This window comes from Dreissena polymorpha, chromosome 1 (genome assembly GCF_020536995.1).
Source record: "Dreissena polymorpha isolate Duluth1 chromosome 1, UMN_Dpol_1.0, whole genome shotgun sequence".
NCBI lineage: Eukaryota > Metazoa > Mollusca > Bivalvia > Myida > Dreissenidae > Dreissena > Dreissena polymorpha.
In genome coordinates this window covers 7723151-7741091 of record NC_068355.1, presented here as the reverse complement: position 1 = coordinate 7741091, position 17941 = coordinate 7723151, and positions in this window count along the sequence as shown.

The following is a 17941-nucleotide window of genomic DNA, read 5'->3' as shown; positions in this document are numbered from 1 at the left end:
TTCCTCTTCCATGCTCACGGCTATCACCACCTTCAAGAACTAATCAATACAATATGCTCTGAAACTCTATTTATGAAACTATTTATATATTTATTTTGTTTAAATAATAAAATAATACAAGGCTTAAAGAGACTTTGCTTTGTTATATATATATATATATAGAGAGAGAGAGAGAGAGAGAGAGAGAGAGAAAGAGAGAGAGAGAGAGAGAGAGAAAGAGAGAGAGAGAGAGAGAGAGCTTCGAGAGAGCTAGAGAGAGAGAGATAGCTGAGAGAGCGAGAGGAGTGAGCGCATCGCGAGCTAGAGAGAGACAGATCGCTCGAGCGATAGCTATGAGCTCTATCTATCGCGCCTAGGTCGATCTCTCGCTCTCTCCCGCTCATCTCCTATCGCGAGAGAGAGAAAATAAAACGCTTTTATTTAATTTGCCGTAGCTTTCGACCTCTCGGTCTTCTTCAGCGGCGTTTATTTGTAAATAAGCATATCATCTTTAGCGGAAGTGACGTTATATTATCGCACGTTACATTGCGCGCCAATTTTAGTCTTTTGTGTTTAGTCCATATGGTTTGAACGTTCTCAGTTTGCGCTTCCAAAAGTTGTTTGATGGTCTTCCGGTACTCGTCGGTTCCATTTTATTTTTCGAGTCCCATGACCCGGAAGTCTACGACGCTGTGGCCGTTTGTGTAGAAGTGCTCGGCTACCGGGTTGTTGTGTCGAGTCCGTATCCGGGACAGGTTAAGAAGATGTCGCTGGTACAGGGTATCTCCCGTTACTCCTACGTATACGAATGTCTTACACCGTTCGCAGTGTACAGCGTAGACTACATTGGTGGATTTGCAGGTGACCTCGTTTCGCACATTGTAGCTTTTGCCGGTGGTGTCGCTGAACTTTTCAGCCTCCATCATGTATGGACAGATTGCGCACCTCTTTGCCCCACAAGGTCCGCTCCTGTTGGGAACTCGGAAAAACATCCGATTGTGTTTTTTATGAACCAATATGTCTTGAAGGTTGCAGTCTCTTCTGAATGCTGCTAACGGGGGTTCAGGAAATACGTTTTTCATATGATCTGAAGTGTGGAGTGTTGGCAGGTGTTTCAGGAGGATATGGCCGACATTTGGTAGCGCTCTGGAGAAAGTGATAACGAGCGCCACCCTGGAAGTACTTTTTGAAGGTACTTTCGTACGCAGCATATCTTCTCGCTTCTTGCTATCAACTTTCTTCAGTTCTGTCTCGACGAATCGGCCATTGTATCCTCGCTTCTGTAGTAGCTCCTTTATCTCATCTCTGTGTTTTTTGTAGTCCGTCTCTTCCGAACATATTCTTTTCAGCCTCACACCTAAGCCGTACGGAATAATATATATTATTAATATATACGGAATAATATTGGCGCGCAATGTAACGTGCGATAATATAACGTCACTTCCGCTAAAGATGATATGCTTATTCACAAATAAACGCCGCTGAAGAAGACCGAGAGGTCGAAAGCTACGGCAAATTTAATAAAAGCGTTTTATTTTTTATAAACGGCTAAAAGCGACTTTATTATAAAAAATGGCTAAAAGCGACTTTATTATTATTATTATATATATATATATATATATATATATATATATATATATATATATATATATATATATATAAATACTATCGTCACCTTAGGGCGAAGTGCGCAAAAACACAGCACTTTGGCGATGTTTTTTAACTTCTTTAAACTTAGTTTATATTTAATAACAATCTCATAATTAAATAATTTAAGAGAAAAACATTGTAAAACTATGAAAAAATATTTTAAATTTTGCACAATTATATGTTAAATTTCTAAATTTTCATTTTCGACTTAATTCTATTTCTACCTAATGCCAAAAAACCCATATAGAAATTTCACTTTATCTCTTCAATGCACTTGGGAGAAGGGAACTTAATACCGAAAACATACTAATTTACGCTCTACTTCTCTAAGACTGTTGATAAATTTAGCAAAAATAAATATTTAAATAATAAATAATAAATAAAAATATATTCTGCCGATACACGTCTGTAAACGTAACAGCATAATTTTATTATGCGTTTATGATAATTTTCTTACAATTTAATAATATATTTAATATTTATAATATTTATGTATTATCCGCGTGCTGATTTTTCTCTGATCTAAAAATAGAACACATACACTAAGTAAATGTTAGGAATTAGGGTGCACTCAGATATATACGTTTATTTTTTTAGATTCAATTGCTCTGTTCGATCGCGACCTCGGCGATGCATTAAATTTATCCAAGTATTGTGTGCTTTTTGTTGGTTACTTCAGACGTTTGTGGAACATTCAAGATCTTACATTTATTTCGACTCACCTATGGTCGGTGTTGTGCTAAACCGTTACGACATTGCTTTGCACGAATGAATCAGTGTACGCCTTTTACTTCTGCTTTATTATTTGTTTACAGTTTAGTGCTTGCATTTATTGCGCCAAATTTACCTCACATTTACTTATCACGTGATGCTTCGAATAGCCAATTACCTTTATGGTTAATATTCTTATCAATGTAAGTGTAATTACAAATATTATATAAATTCTAATTTTGATAACTGAATTAGTTCTTTGGTGGATTTTGATTAGCGTCTCTATAATGATGGCCAGCTAATGGTTAAAACAAAAACAAAACGAAACAACGTAAAAAACGACATTGAATAAAAGTGTGGTCATCTGCTATGAACGTTCATTAAATACATAGCATTGCGAATTTAAAACTATTTGAGAGATCCCGAACCTCACACTTAGCCCAGCGATATAAAACACACATAAGTGTGAATATTCTTTTGTAATACAAATTGAAAGGCAATAAAAGAGAGCATATAAATGATTTAATAACGGCTATATTAATCAATGGTTAGAAGAAACCACAGCAACAGAGTTATAGTTTTCTGAGGCACGATGCAATGAACGAAATAATAAGTATCAATTTTTCTTTTCGTTTGAACAAAAAAACACAAAAAAACGCGTCTGCTAATTTATTTGATGCATTTATTTGGTTTTCACTTACGCCAGTATTGTATCGAAGTATATGACAACGCATTCTCTTACTGTCGTAAAAATAAGACCTCTCGATATAAGATTTAACTATATTTAATAAATGTATACTTTATGATTATACTTTAAGAAGAATAAAAAACAGACAAACAAACATAACAGTGCACTCACACATATTGTGTATTAACTATTATACATAATACGGGTTCGATACATACAATATTCTCATTTGTACAAAATATTTGTTCTGATATCGCATAATTGGTATGCAATTGTCAAAAATTGTACGCCTGAATATTCATATACGGCTATAAACAAGCATGTTGCAATATACATATATTTTGCCATACAAGTTTTATAATTTCGCTTGCATCTTTCTATTTCCATGCATTTGTAGGCATTTGAAGGGAATTTTAAACACAGCACTGACCGCAGTTTTTCTGATATTTTGTGATGCTATGCAATGTAGGACCATAGGCGGATCCCCTAAAATCGCCAAAGTAAAGTCAATTCATTTGATGTTTAACACTTAACTAGATCTTAATCACCTATTTAAACATGTCAAAGCATTCAACATCACTATAATCGTGGCGCTTCCGGGGAGCTTTGCCCCCCTGGACCCCCAAAACGATAAACTATGCACTTTTTGGCATTAAAAGAAGGTACTTTGATGAAAGTATATAAGGCGTGACATGGTCGAGAAGTGGTTGTCAAAGCCTTCAAAATCACTAAAATCGTGGAGCTTAGGGAGGGGGGGGGGCTTTGCCCCCCTGGACCCCTATCAGGACTATGCCCTGCACCCACCAGAGGTTCTAGCGGCCCCCCTGGACCACCAGCAAAACTTTGAATATCCCGCCCCCCACCCCAAACCAGAAATCCCGGATCCGCCCCTGTGGACGGGTTGTTGTTTTGAAAATCTTTCTAGGGAAGCATATTTGTTTTAATGTATATACCCTGTATTTTTCGTACCCAAATGTTTTTTCGTACCCAATTTTGTTTTGGCATACTTTGTTTGTACCCTGAAGTTTTGTGTTTTGTAACCGTTTTCTAAATTATGTATCTTGGTGGATTTGAGCAAATAATACAAGTAAATGTCCAGCGTAAAGAAGCCTGTACGTCAGGTATACCCTTAACACAGTATTGAGTCGAGGTACCTGACAGCTTTCATGTTTGTCGTCGGATAATTGACAATCAATTTATATAAAGTAAATAGTCTATAAAATTGATCTTGGCAACAAAAATGTTCACACCTTAAAAAGGCACTTCACCATTTAAACTGATGTTAAATTTAATCCCAATTGCTTAGTTGAAGTAGTTTATTAATGTTTATGTTGAGTCATTTTAATACTGAAATAACTTTGCATAAAAATAAATCAGTTTCGTTAACACATGTTTTCTCTTATAATCACATGTGTAAACACGTATGTCCGAAAAAAGCATTGTCAACAATCTTGTTCATTTTTAGATCTGCTTATTCATTCTTAGAAAGATATTTTATTATTATGTATTTTTATATACATTTCCAGCATTAGGTTGCATTTTCCACAGTGTGCAATTGCTGGAAGAAAAAAAGCAACGTATAAATACAAAGTTTTGTGCTTTCATTTCATTATATTACGGGCTTTTTGCAGCAATATGAAACACGTTTTAGCTTCTGATTATTTCCCGTAAGAATGTATTTTGTTTTCTACGCAAACAGTATTATGTCGAAGTATATGAACGCATTCTCGTTATGGTGTCAGATTAAATATCGTCATATAAAATGTAACGACATATAATAAATGTAGATTTTATGATGATTTTTTATATAAAAATAGAACAAACGTAAAGCATATTCACGCAAAGTGTAAATTGACTTGATTCACTACTTATTTCTCAATAAATAGTAACCTCTTAGCATTGTTGCTCTCATTTGTACGAAATCTATCGCCCTGTTCTTATGTAATATGCATACAATGTACGCCTGAACACATATATGGTAGTCAAATAAAAATGCATGTAGGAATATATACATTTTATCATAATAGTTTATTATTTTGCTTGCATGAACAAACGGATACTTTCTATGTGTGAGTATTTCCAGCATTAGGGGGAATTTTAAACAAAGCGCTTTTTAGAACATATTCTGTGGTTGCATAATTTTTCTGTTCGTTTATACCCTGTAATCTGTTCATGACCATGTTTTATGATCAGAATGCATATACCGTTTTCTAAATATGCATTCATTATATAATATTATTGCATAAACTCTATCTATAATGCCCTCTGGCGGGGTGCAGAAACTTGGCAAAAAGAGGGCTTGAACGGGAGAAATCATGTATTAACAATGCGATTCACGTGCCGTTCAAGCGCTGTTATGTGTTTTACATATCCATAATCTGGTCTACGCGCAGTTACTTCCCTTCTCCAGCCTTCGACGACTTTCCAAGCATAAATGGGGAACTGAATAAGCATCAGTTTCCACATGCATGCAGGGATAATGACTATTTCAATCCACTTTTCAAGTTACTATATCACCTGCACTCTCTTGACAACAGCTTTATTGTATTGGCAACGTCATTGAAGTTAAGGTTATTTACTCAACACTTTCAAAAGACTATGCTGTAAATGTAAGTGTTTATGTACCTTCAACGTTCCTGCTGTAAATTCCAAAATAATTCCTCATTTCTTACTTTACGCTGCTGCATTTCAACTTTGCATTAATCCACTGTTTAAACACATTTTTAATCGAAAACTGCCCACCGAAGGTAAAGCCTCGTCATTTCGGATGATGACCGAGTGAGGCATATCTAAAACACAACCTTGAACTGTATTTAAATAATCGAATTATTTTGTCGATGTCGTATGAACAAAATATTGTTTTCAATGTTATTTAAAATTATTTTGGTATGTGTGATTTGTTAATGCAATAATAGCGAAAATACCCATTTTCTCGGACATGATCATCTGCCGGCGCTCTCAAAATCCGTTCCTGCCCTCGTGCCTGCGGGCGCTCTCAAAATCCGTATCTGCCCGAGTGCGCTTTTTCGAGCGCCCGCAGACGATCATGCCCTCGAAAACGTGTATTATCCCTATAGTAAAACTCTAGTTGCTCCAGCATTTATTTAGGATAGAAAAATCATATTTTAAAGTACATGTAATCTATGTGATCATAAACGTAAACACAATTCCAATAGTTGTTACATCTTTTACATATTTTATTTCAGTTTTCGTGAATGTATAATTATGCATCATGATGGATTTCAACATAGCATACAACATCGTTTGTCCAACGAAAAAGAGTCTGTACTATGGGGATGCCCTTAACACAGCATTAAATCGAAGTACGTGAAAGCTTTTGTTTTTGTCGTCGGATGATTTAAGTTCAATTTATATAAATAAATTAGTCTATAACAATGCATTTAGAAATAAAAACATTCAACCTGAAAAAGAACATCACCATTTAACTAGATGTTAAATAACAAATCCAACTGCTAAGATGAAATAGTTTATTATTTTTTATGTTTCGTCATATAAATACTGAAATAAATTTGCATAAAATTAATCTGTTTCTTAAACAAAGTTTTTTTTATAATCACATCTGATTATTCATTCTCAGACATCAAGTTTTATTATTATGTACTTTTATATACTTTCCCAGCATTAAGTTGCATTTTATACAGTGTGCAATGTTATGTTTGGTTTTATAAATTCATACTGACTTGAAGAAAAACAACATATGAAAACAAACATTTGTGTTGTCATTTTAGTATATTAAGGGCTTGTAGCAGCAATGTGATCACAATTTTAGCTTCCGCTAATTTCTGACGCATTTATTTGGTTTTCTTCTGAAACAGTATTTTGTCGAAGAATATGAACGCATTCTCTTTATGGAGTCAAATTATAATAGCTGGACATGACAATTAACGATATATATTAATGTAGATTTTATGATTTTATCAAACACCTAACAGAAAACTAACATCATATTCACGCATATTGTAAATTGTCTTCATTCACTACTTACATGTTCTCATAAATAATTTCATCATAGCATTGTAACTCTTCTCATTTAAACAAAATACTGATTCTGTAATCGATCTACTCTTATGTGATATGCATAATAGTTACGCCTGAATATACATACATGTACATGGAAGGCAAGTAAATAAACTTGAAGGAATATATACATTTTACCGAAATAGTTTAATTATAAAGATTGCATGTAATTTACACACTCACTCTGTCTACGTCTGTGTATATCCAGCATTAGTGGGATTTTTAAACAAAGTGTTTTGTGAAGTATACTAATGTAAAACTTCCGCTGCTCCAGCAGCACAGCATTCCCATCAATAACTTTTAAAACATATTCTGGGGTTGCATACTTTATGTTTACACATGTTCATCCTGTAATCCATTCAGGACCATGTTTTTGTTCAGCATGCATATAGCGTTTTCTCAACATGCTTTCATTATATAAGAGTTAGTCTAGTTGCTTCAGCGTTTATTTAGGATAGACATGTTATGATTTAATGTACATGTAATTTTTGATAATATACGTTAACATAAATTCAAAAGTTGTGATATCTTTAATAATATTTATTACCGTTTTCGTGCATGTTTAAATATGTACCATGATGGTGTTCAGCATAGCATAGTTTCTCCAACGAAAAGGAGCCTGTACTATGGGTATGGCCTTTAATCAGCATTAAATTGAAGTACATGAACGCTTTTATTTTTGTCGTCTTTCAAAACATCTTCGTGGGGTTTTATAACTTTTGTTTGGTCGTGTATACCCTGTAATCCCTTCAGGACCATGTTTTATGTTCAGCATGCATTTAACGTTTTTTAAATATGCCATCATTATATAAGACTAAAACTCTAGTTTCTCCAGCCTGTATAAAGGATACAAATGTTATATTTTAAAGTACATGTTATTTCTGATCATGTACGATAACAAAAATCAACAGATTTGATAACTTTTATAAATTTTATTACCGTTTTTGTGAATGTATATTTACGTACCATGCTGGGTTTAAGCACAACATACAAGTACAGTCAAACGTAAAGGAGGCCTTACTATGGGTTAGCCCTTTAATCAGCATTAAGTCGAAGTACCCGAAAACTTTTTTGTTTGTCGTCGGATAATTTATGTTCATTTTATTAAAAAAAAATAATCTAAAACAATGATTTTGGCTACAAAAACGTTTACACCTTACATAGCACATTTCCATATAAAAAGATGCAAAATTAAAAATCCAACTGCTGTTATTTTTATGTTCAGCATGCCTATATCGTTTTCGCAATATGCGTTAATTAAAAAAGGGTAAAACTCTAATTGCTCCAGCGTTTATTTACGAAATAAATACAATGTTTTAAAGTACACGTACTTTCTGATTATGTATGTTAACAAAATCCAAAATGTTGTTATATCCTTTATTTATCTTTTAACTGTTTTCATGAATGTATAATTATGTACCATGATGGATGTCAGCACAGCATACACGTATTTGTGCAAAAAGGAGCCTGTACTATGGATATGCCCTTAAATCAGCATTAAGCAGAATAATATAAAAGCTTTCATTGTTAAACATCTCAATTATTCAGGTTTGATTTATACATAAACATATATATAACAACTATTTGTGGCAACAACACCGAATACAAAACATAAAGCATTTCAACATTTGAAGATATGTCAAATTAAAATCCGATTACAAAGCTGTTTGTTTATTTTAATGTTTCGTCTAATGCAAACTAAAATTAATTTGCAAGCATTATTTTTTCAACAAATGCTTTCTTTTACAATCATATTTGTAATCACAGATGTCGGGAAGACAGCATCGCCAAGAATCTAGTTAATAATTAGATCTGATAAGTCATATTCAGACGGATAACTTTTTGTATATATTTTGCAGAGTTTTCAGAATTAAGTTGCAGTTTTACCTAGTGTACAATGTTAGGTTTGGTTTGTTCATACGGACTTGCTTGAGGAAAACAATATCCTTACACAATTTTTTTACCGACAATATTTTAGAGTAAGCACGTGTTTCAGCAACGTGATCGAAGTGTTAGAGTCTGCTAATTGAATTGATGTATTTAATTTGGTTTCCCCTTAACCAGTATTTTGTCAAAAATCAATTGATGTTACATTATCGATGTATGATAAATGTTCATTTTGATTTATGATGTTATGTTTAGTGAGAGACGACACACATGCACACGTTTACGCATATTTCAAATGGACTTAAAACAATACTTATTTTTTTACTACTTTAATAATATCGCTTCAATGGATGCATTTCTTTTATCTATTTGTATTCATGTTCAGTATTGGGAGGGAATTTTAAATAAAGCGCTGATAAAAGTTTTGCTCCAATTTTGTCTTGTATTTTGTAATTTTACATCGCAGCTTTCTGTTCAGGAAATTGGTCTATTACAGTGGAGAGCCAGCTCATTCGTGAGAGTTTTCTAAAGGTATCATGATCTTTTAAAACAAATAAGTATTTTTCAGTTAAGTGCAACCGCAATATGAAGTCCCCACACTGATCCGACATTTGTCTAGCCGTTCAAACGCGCGGTTGCACTTTACTGAAAAAATACTTATTTGTTTAAAAAGATCATAAAACCTATAGAAAACACTCACAAAATAGCGGGCTCTCCACTTTATCCCATTAAAATAATGGTGAAATATTTAAAAAGAGATCCTTAAAAATGTCAACTGGGTCGCGCTTTATTCTCCCAACACAGATCCGAAAAAGTCACGTGGTATAGGCACCGTTTTAATGCTAATAAAGCGTCATACTGATACAACACATATTAAGATTTCTTTCGTTAATATCAATAAAGTCATTTAAACATTTACATTCATGATATTTATTCTTGTAAATAAGGATATACATTAAATGTTTTTAAATAATTTCTGAACATGTGTGTCAATAATTTTCTAAATGTTTATGATTTGTTACCGTTAATGTAAAAGTATTTGTCCAACAAAAAGAAGCCTGTGCTGTGAGTATGGCCTTAAAGCATAATTAAATCGTAGAATCTGAAAGCTTTCATTTTTGTCGTCCGAATAAGGCAAGGTCAATTCGCATCAAGAAATAAAATAATATAAGAACGATTGTGGGAAAAGGACCGAACAGAAGTAAAATAGCACTAAACAATTTAAACAGATGTAAATTTAAAATCCAATTGTAAAGTCGAAATAGTTTTATTTTGTTTTGTCGTATGCATGTTTAAATAACTTTACAACCAAACATTTCTTATTTGTATTTTCTATTTGTACAAAATATTGGTTCTGATATCGCCTTATTCTTATGCAATAAGAATTGAATAACCGGCAAGGTTATACAAACGCATGTTGAAAAATATATACTGCCTTACAAGTTTAATAATTTCGCTTGTATGGACGCACTGCTTCTTTCTATGTTTATGCATTTAAAACATTTGGAAAAAAAATTAAACAAAGCGCTTGCTGCAGTTTACTGCAGTTTTGTCGTGTAATTGTCATGTTTTGCATTTCAGCTTTCTGGTCAGGCAATGTATCACTTCCCTCACACGGACTAGTTACAATGAAGTACGGATTGGTGTTCTGAAAATATTTCTAGGGAGGCATAATATTTGTTTACACGTTTATACCCTATAATACAGTCTGGACCAAATGTAAGGTCCAGTATGCGATATGACACATTTAAACTACCAATCTCTAGTTGCTCCAGCGTTTATTTATGATTGTCATGTTATGTTTTAAAGTACATGTAATTTCGTATCATGTACGTTAGCAAAATTCTAAAAGTTGTGAATTTTGTTTAATATATGTATAACCATTTTCGTGAACGTTAAATAATGTACCATGCTAGATTTCATCATAGCATAACAGTATTTGTCGAACGAAACGGAGCATGTACTATGGGTATGCCCTTAAATCAGCATTAAGTCGAAGTACCTGAAATATTGAATACCTGAATATTTGTCGTCGGATAATTTAAGTTTAATTAATATAAATAAATTAGTCTATAAAAAATAATTCGGCAAATCATATGATCACACCTTCAATATCACTATACCATTTAAACAGATGCAAAATTTAAAATTCAATGGCTTAGTTGAACCAGTTCATAATGTTTAATGTTTCCATATATTTATATTGAAATAACTTTGCATAAAAATAAATCCTTTTCTTAAACAAATGCTTTCTCTTATAATCACATGTGAAACACCGATGTTGGGAAAATAGCATTGTAAACAATTTATGTCATAATTTTATCTGATTATTCATTCTTGGAGAGATAGCTTAATTTTTATGTATTTTATATATATTTCCAGAATTAGGTTACCTTTTCCACATTGTGCAATGCTATGTTTGGTTAAATTCAGTCAAACTTGCAGGAAGAACAAACTATCGATACAAAGTTTTGTGTTGGAATTTTATTATATTAAGCGCTTGTCGCAGCAATTTGATCTACGTTTCAGCTGCTGCTTATTTCTATGATGCATTTAATTGGTTTTCTTCTAAAACAGCATTATGTCAAAGAATATGAACGCATTCTCGTATTGGTGTAAAAACTAATATATCTCGATATAACAATTAACGATATATAATAATGTAGATGTTATGATGTATGTTGTATAAAAACAGAAAATCATCAACATATTCACGCATATTGTAAATTGACTTGAAACGCGTCTTTCGAAAAATATTAACCTCATAACAGTGTAACTCTCGTTTGTACGAGAATCTGATCCTGACATCGCCGTATTCTTATGTAATTTGCATACAGTGTATGCCTGAATAAACATATATGGTACTGACATAACAACGCATGTAAGAATATATACATTTTACCATTATTGTTTATTGTTTGCTAGCGTATACTCTGTTATCCATTCAGGGCCATGCTTTATGTTCAGCATGCCTTTAACGTTGTTTAAATATGCTTTCATTATATAAGAGTAAAACTCTAGGTTCTCCAGCTGTAATTTATGATAGCAATGTTATGTTTTACCGCACATGTAATTTCTGATCATGGACGTTAGCACAATTCAACAGTTGTGATATCTTTCATACTATTATATTTCATTACCGTTTTGTGAATGTATATGTCTTTAGCAATGATTTAGGCAACAAAAAGTACATTCTTTAAATAGTACATCACCATTTAAACACATGAAATAGTTAATCAATGTTTATGTTGAGGCATATGAATACTGAAATTACTTTGCATAACAATACATTCTTATCTTTAACAAATATTTTCTCATATCATAACATGTGTACACACAGATGTTGGGAAAGTAGAATGGCCAACAATAGTTTATAATATTATCTGATTCTTTATACTTAGACGGATCGCTTTAATTTTATGTATTTTATATAAATTTTCAGCATTAGGTTGCATTACTCACACCGTGCAAAGCTATGTTTGGTTTTATTCATTCGGACTTGCTGGAAGAAAAAAAAAGTATCAATAAAAAATTGTGTTGGCATTTAGGGCTTGTTGCAGCAACGTGATCAAGGGTATAGCTTCTGATAATTTCTTTTATTGATATATTTTTATCTGAAACAGTATAATGTCGAAGTATATACACGCATTATCGTAATATGTCAAACTAAATATCTTCAAATAAAATATAACGATATATAAAGAATGTAGATTTTATTATGTATTTTTTTTATAAAACACAAACAAAAAATGGTTAACATATTGACCTATATTTAAAATAGACATGACTCACCACTTCTGTGTTCTGGATAAATATTGACCTTATAGCTGAGCATTGGAACTCTCATTGCGCGAAATACTAATTTTGATATCGCCTTATTGGTAAGTAATGTGCATACAGTGTACGCTTGGATATGCATACATGCTAAGCAAACAAAAAACGTATGTAGGAAAATATTTTCATTTTAGCATAATATTTTAAATTATTTTGCTTGCATGGACAAACTGATTATTTCCATGCGTGTGTATTTCCAGTTTATACGTGTTTACCATGCAATCCATTCAGGACCATGTTTTATGTTCAGCATGGCTATATCGTTTTCTAAATATGCGTTCATTATATCAGAGTAAAACTCTGGTGCTCCAGCGTTTATTTATGATAGAAATTAGTACATGTAATTTCTGATCATGTACGTTAACACAATTCCTAGAGATGTGATATGTTATATTTATTTTATTACCGTTTTCGTTAATGTATACTTATGTACCATGATATTGTCAGCATAGCATACACGTAATTGTCCAACGAAATGGAGGCTGTACTATTGGTTAGCCCTAAAATCAGCGTTTTGTCGAAGTACCTTTAAAATAATTCAAAATACAAATCCAACTGCTTAGATGAAATATTTTATTAATATGTATGTTTTGTCATATACATACTGTAATAACTAAGCATAAAAATAAATCCTATTCTTAAACAAATGCTTTCTATTATAATCACATTTTTAAATACATATGTTGGAAAAGTAGCGTTTGCAAACAATATAGTGCATAATTGTATCTGTTTCTTTATACTTAGCAGTATATTATTAATGTATTTTATATATATTTTCATGTTTGGTTTATTCATTCGGACTTGCTGGAAGAAAAGAAAGTATAAATAAAAAGTTGTGTTATGTCTTTTTGTATAATAAAGGCTTGTTGCAGGAGCGTGATCAAAGTTTCAGCTTCTGATAATTTCTTTTATGCATTTATTTTGTATTCTACTAAAACAGTATTATGTCGAAATATCTGTACGTACTCTCTTGATGGTGTCAGAATAAATATCTTCATATAAGATTTAGCGATATATAATACATGTAGATGAAATGATGATTTTTTTATATAAAAAACAAACAGAAGAAAACGTGGCATATTCACACATGTTGTAAATTGACTTGATTCACTGCTGAGGTGTTTTTTATAAATATTAACCTTGTGGCATTGTTACTCTCATTTGTACGAAATACTGATTCTGATATCGCCTTATTCTTATGTAATATGCATATAATGTACTCCGGAATACACATATATTGCAGTCAAATAGAACCGTTGTAGGAATATATACATTTCCCCATTATAATTTATTATTTCGCTTGCATTGACAAACGGATTCTTCCTATGTGTGTGTATTTCCATCATCATGTTGATTTTTAAACTAAGCGCTTTTTACAACATATTCTGGGCTTCATAATTTACGTTTACACGTGTATACCCTGTAATCCATTCATGTTTTATGTTCAGTATGCCTATATCGTTTTCTAAATATGCGTTTTTTATATAAGAGAGAGAAAAACTCTTGCTCCAGCGTTTATTTAGGATAGAAATGTTGTCGTTTTAAGTACGTTATCAGATCTGCTTATTCATTCTTAGAAAGATATTTTTATTATGTATTTGTATATACATTTTCAGCAATAGGTTGCATTTTCCACAGCGTGCCATTGCTGGAAGAAAAAAAAAGGATTACAAAGTTTTGTGCTTCATTTATTTATATTAAGGGCTTTTTGCAGCAATATTTTAGCTTCCGATTATTTTATGTAAGAATGTATGTTGCTTTCTACGCAAACAGTATTATGTCGAAGTATATGAACACATTCTCTTTATGATGTCAGATTAAATATCTTCATATAAAATGTAACGACATATAATAAATTTAAATTGTATGATGTTTTTTTTAAAATAAAATACAGAACAACGTAAACATATTCACGCATATTGTCAATTGACTTGATTCACTACTTATTTCTCGATAAATAGTAACCTCTTAGCATTTTTACTCTCATTTGTACGAAATATATCGCCCTATTATCATGTAATATGCATACAATGTACGCCTTAACACGTAAAGGGTAGTCAAATAAAAATACATGTAGGAATATATATATTTTACTATAATAGCTTATTATTTCGCGGGCATGAACAAACGGATTCTTTGTATGTGTGAGTATTTCCAGCATTAGGGGGAATTTTAAGCAAAGCGCTTTTTCAACATATTCTGCGGTTGCATAATATGTCTACTCGTTTATACCATGTAATCCATTCAGGACCATGTTTTATGATCAGCATGCATATACCGTTTTCTAAATATGCATTCATTATATAAGAGTAAAACTCTAGTTGCCCCATCATTTATTTATGATAGAAATGTCATGTTTTAAAGTGCTAGTAATCTATTTGATCATGAACGTTAACACAATTCCATAAGTTTTATATATTAAAAGGGGCCTTTTCACAGATTTTGGCATGTTTTGAAGTTTGTCATTGAATGCTTTATATTGATAAATGTAAACATTAAATTTTAAAAGCTTCAGTAAAAAATCAAAAATACATTTTTAAAAGGAAACAAAAGTAGCCCACAGCAGGGCTCGAACCAGTGACCCCCGGAATCCTTAAGTAAAAATGCATTAGCCAACTGAGCTATCCTGCCAAAAATACATAATATGCGTATTTTATACCTTATATAAGCAATCTTCGTAGTTTTACAAATTTAAACGACAACAAGAGACCTCTCCAAATTATTCAATCGTTTCGCGTTGCAACGCTTTATAATTTTTAGGCTTTTAAATCGTCAAAAGACGCATATAATGGCTATATTGGACCGTGGCTAATGTTCAGTAATACTGTTTCCTCACAAATATCATAACTGAACCGAACATTTGCGAATCTGAAACAACTTTTTTCAATTTTGTCAATTTACCCAAACCGTGAAAATATCCCTTTAATATATTTAATTTCAGTGTTCGTGAATTTAAAATTAAGAACCATGATGGATTACAGCAAAGCATACAATCATTTGTCCAACGAAAAAGCGTCTGTACTATGGGTATGCCATTTACACAACATTAAGTCAAAGTACGTGAAAGCTTTAATTTTTGTCGTCGGATGATTTAAGTTCAATTTATATAAATAAATAAGTCTATAGCAATGCATTTAGAAACAAAAACATTCAACCTGAAATAGAACATCATCATTAAACTAGATGTTAGATTAAAAATCCAATTGCTTAGATGAAATAGTTTATTATTTTTATGTTTCGTCATATTATTACTGAAATAACTATGCATACAAAATTTATTTATTTTTTAAACATTTTTATCTCTATTATCACAGGTGTAAATACAGATGTCAGGAAAATAGCATTGTAAACAATCTAGTTCATAATTACATCTGATTATTCATTCTTAGACAGATAGTTTTATTAATAAGTACTTTTATATACTTTCCCACATTTTTATCACAGTGTGAAATTCTATGTTTGGTTTTATAAATTCATACTGACTGGAAGAAAAACAACATATAAAAACAAAGTGTTGTGTTGTCATTTTATTACATTAAGGGCTTGTAGAAACAATGTTATCACAATGTTAGCTTCTGCTAATTTCTATAACGCATTTATTAGGTTTCTACTTAACAGTATTATGTCGAAGAATATTTACGCATTCTCTTTATGATGTCAAATTATAGCTGGATATGACATTGAACGATATTTATAAATGTAGAATGTATGATTTTATTGGAAAAAAAAACACAACAGAAAACAAACGTTAACATATTCACGCATATTTTAATTGTCTTCATTCACTTCTTAAATGATCTCGATAAATAATTTCCTTATATCATTGTGACTCTCAATTGAACGGAATACTTATTCTGATATCGCCCTACTATTATGTAATATGCATAACGGGTAAGCCTGAATATGCATACATGTACATGGTAGGCAGATAAAACCACCTGTAGGAGTATATACATTTTACCATAATAGTTTAATGATTATGCTTGCATGTAATGTACGCACTGACTTTGTCTATGTCTGTGTATATCCAGCATTAGTAGTAATTTTAAACAAGTGTTTTTGTGAAGTATACTAATGTAAAACTTCCGCTGCTCCAGCATTACAGCATTCCCATCAATAACTAATAAACTTATTCTGGGGCTGCATACTTAATGTTTACACGTGTATACCCTGTAATCCATTCAGGACCATGTTTTTGTTCAGCATGCCTATAGCGTTTTCTCAATATGCTTTCGTTATATAAGAGTGAATCTCTAGATGCTCCAGCGTTTATTTCGGATAGACATGCTATGATTTAATGTACATGTACTTTCTGATAATGTACGTTAACATAAATTCCAAAAGTTTGTGATATCTTTAATAATATTTATTACCGTTTTCGTGCGTGTTTAATTATGTACCATGATGGTGTTCAGCATAGCATACAAGTATTTCTCCAACGAAAGGAGCCTGAACTATGGGTATGGCCTTAAATCAGCATAAAGTCGAAGTACATGAAAGCTTTTATTATTGTCGTCGTTCAAACCTGTTCATGGGGTTTTATAACTTTTGTTTGGTCGTGTATACCTGTAATCCCTTCAGGACCATGATTTTGTTCAGCATGCATTTAACTTTTTTTTTTAAATATGTGATCTTTATATAAGAGTACAACTCTAGTTTCTCCAGCCTTTATAAAGGATACAAATGTTATATGTTAAAGTACATGTTATTTCTGATCATGGACGTTAACAACAAAATCAACAGTTTTGATATATTTTATATATTTTATTACCGTTTTTGTGAATGTATATTGACGTGCCATGCTGGGTATAAGCATAGCATACAAGTACAGTCCAACGTAAAGGAGGCCTTACTATGGGTTAGCCCTTTAATAAGCATTAAGTCGAAGTACCTGAAAACTTGTATGTTTGTCGTCGGATAATTTATGTGTTTTTTATAAAAAGAAATAAATCTAAAACAATGAGTTTGGCAACAAAAACGTTTCACACCTTACATAGCACATCTGCATATAAAAAGATGCAAAATTAAAAATCCAACTGCTGTTATTTTTATGTTCAGCATGCCTATATCAATTTCGCAATATGCGTTATTACAAAAGGTGTAAACTCTAGTTGCCTCCAGCGTTTATTTAGGAAAGAAATATAATGTTTTAAA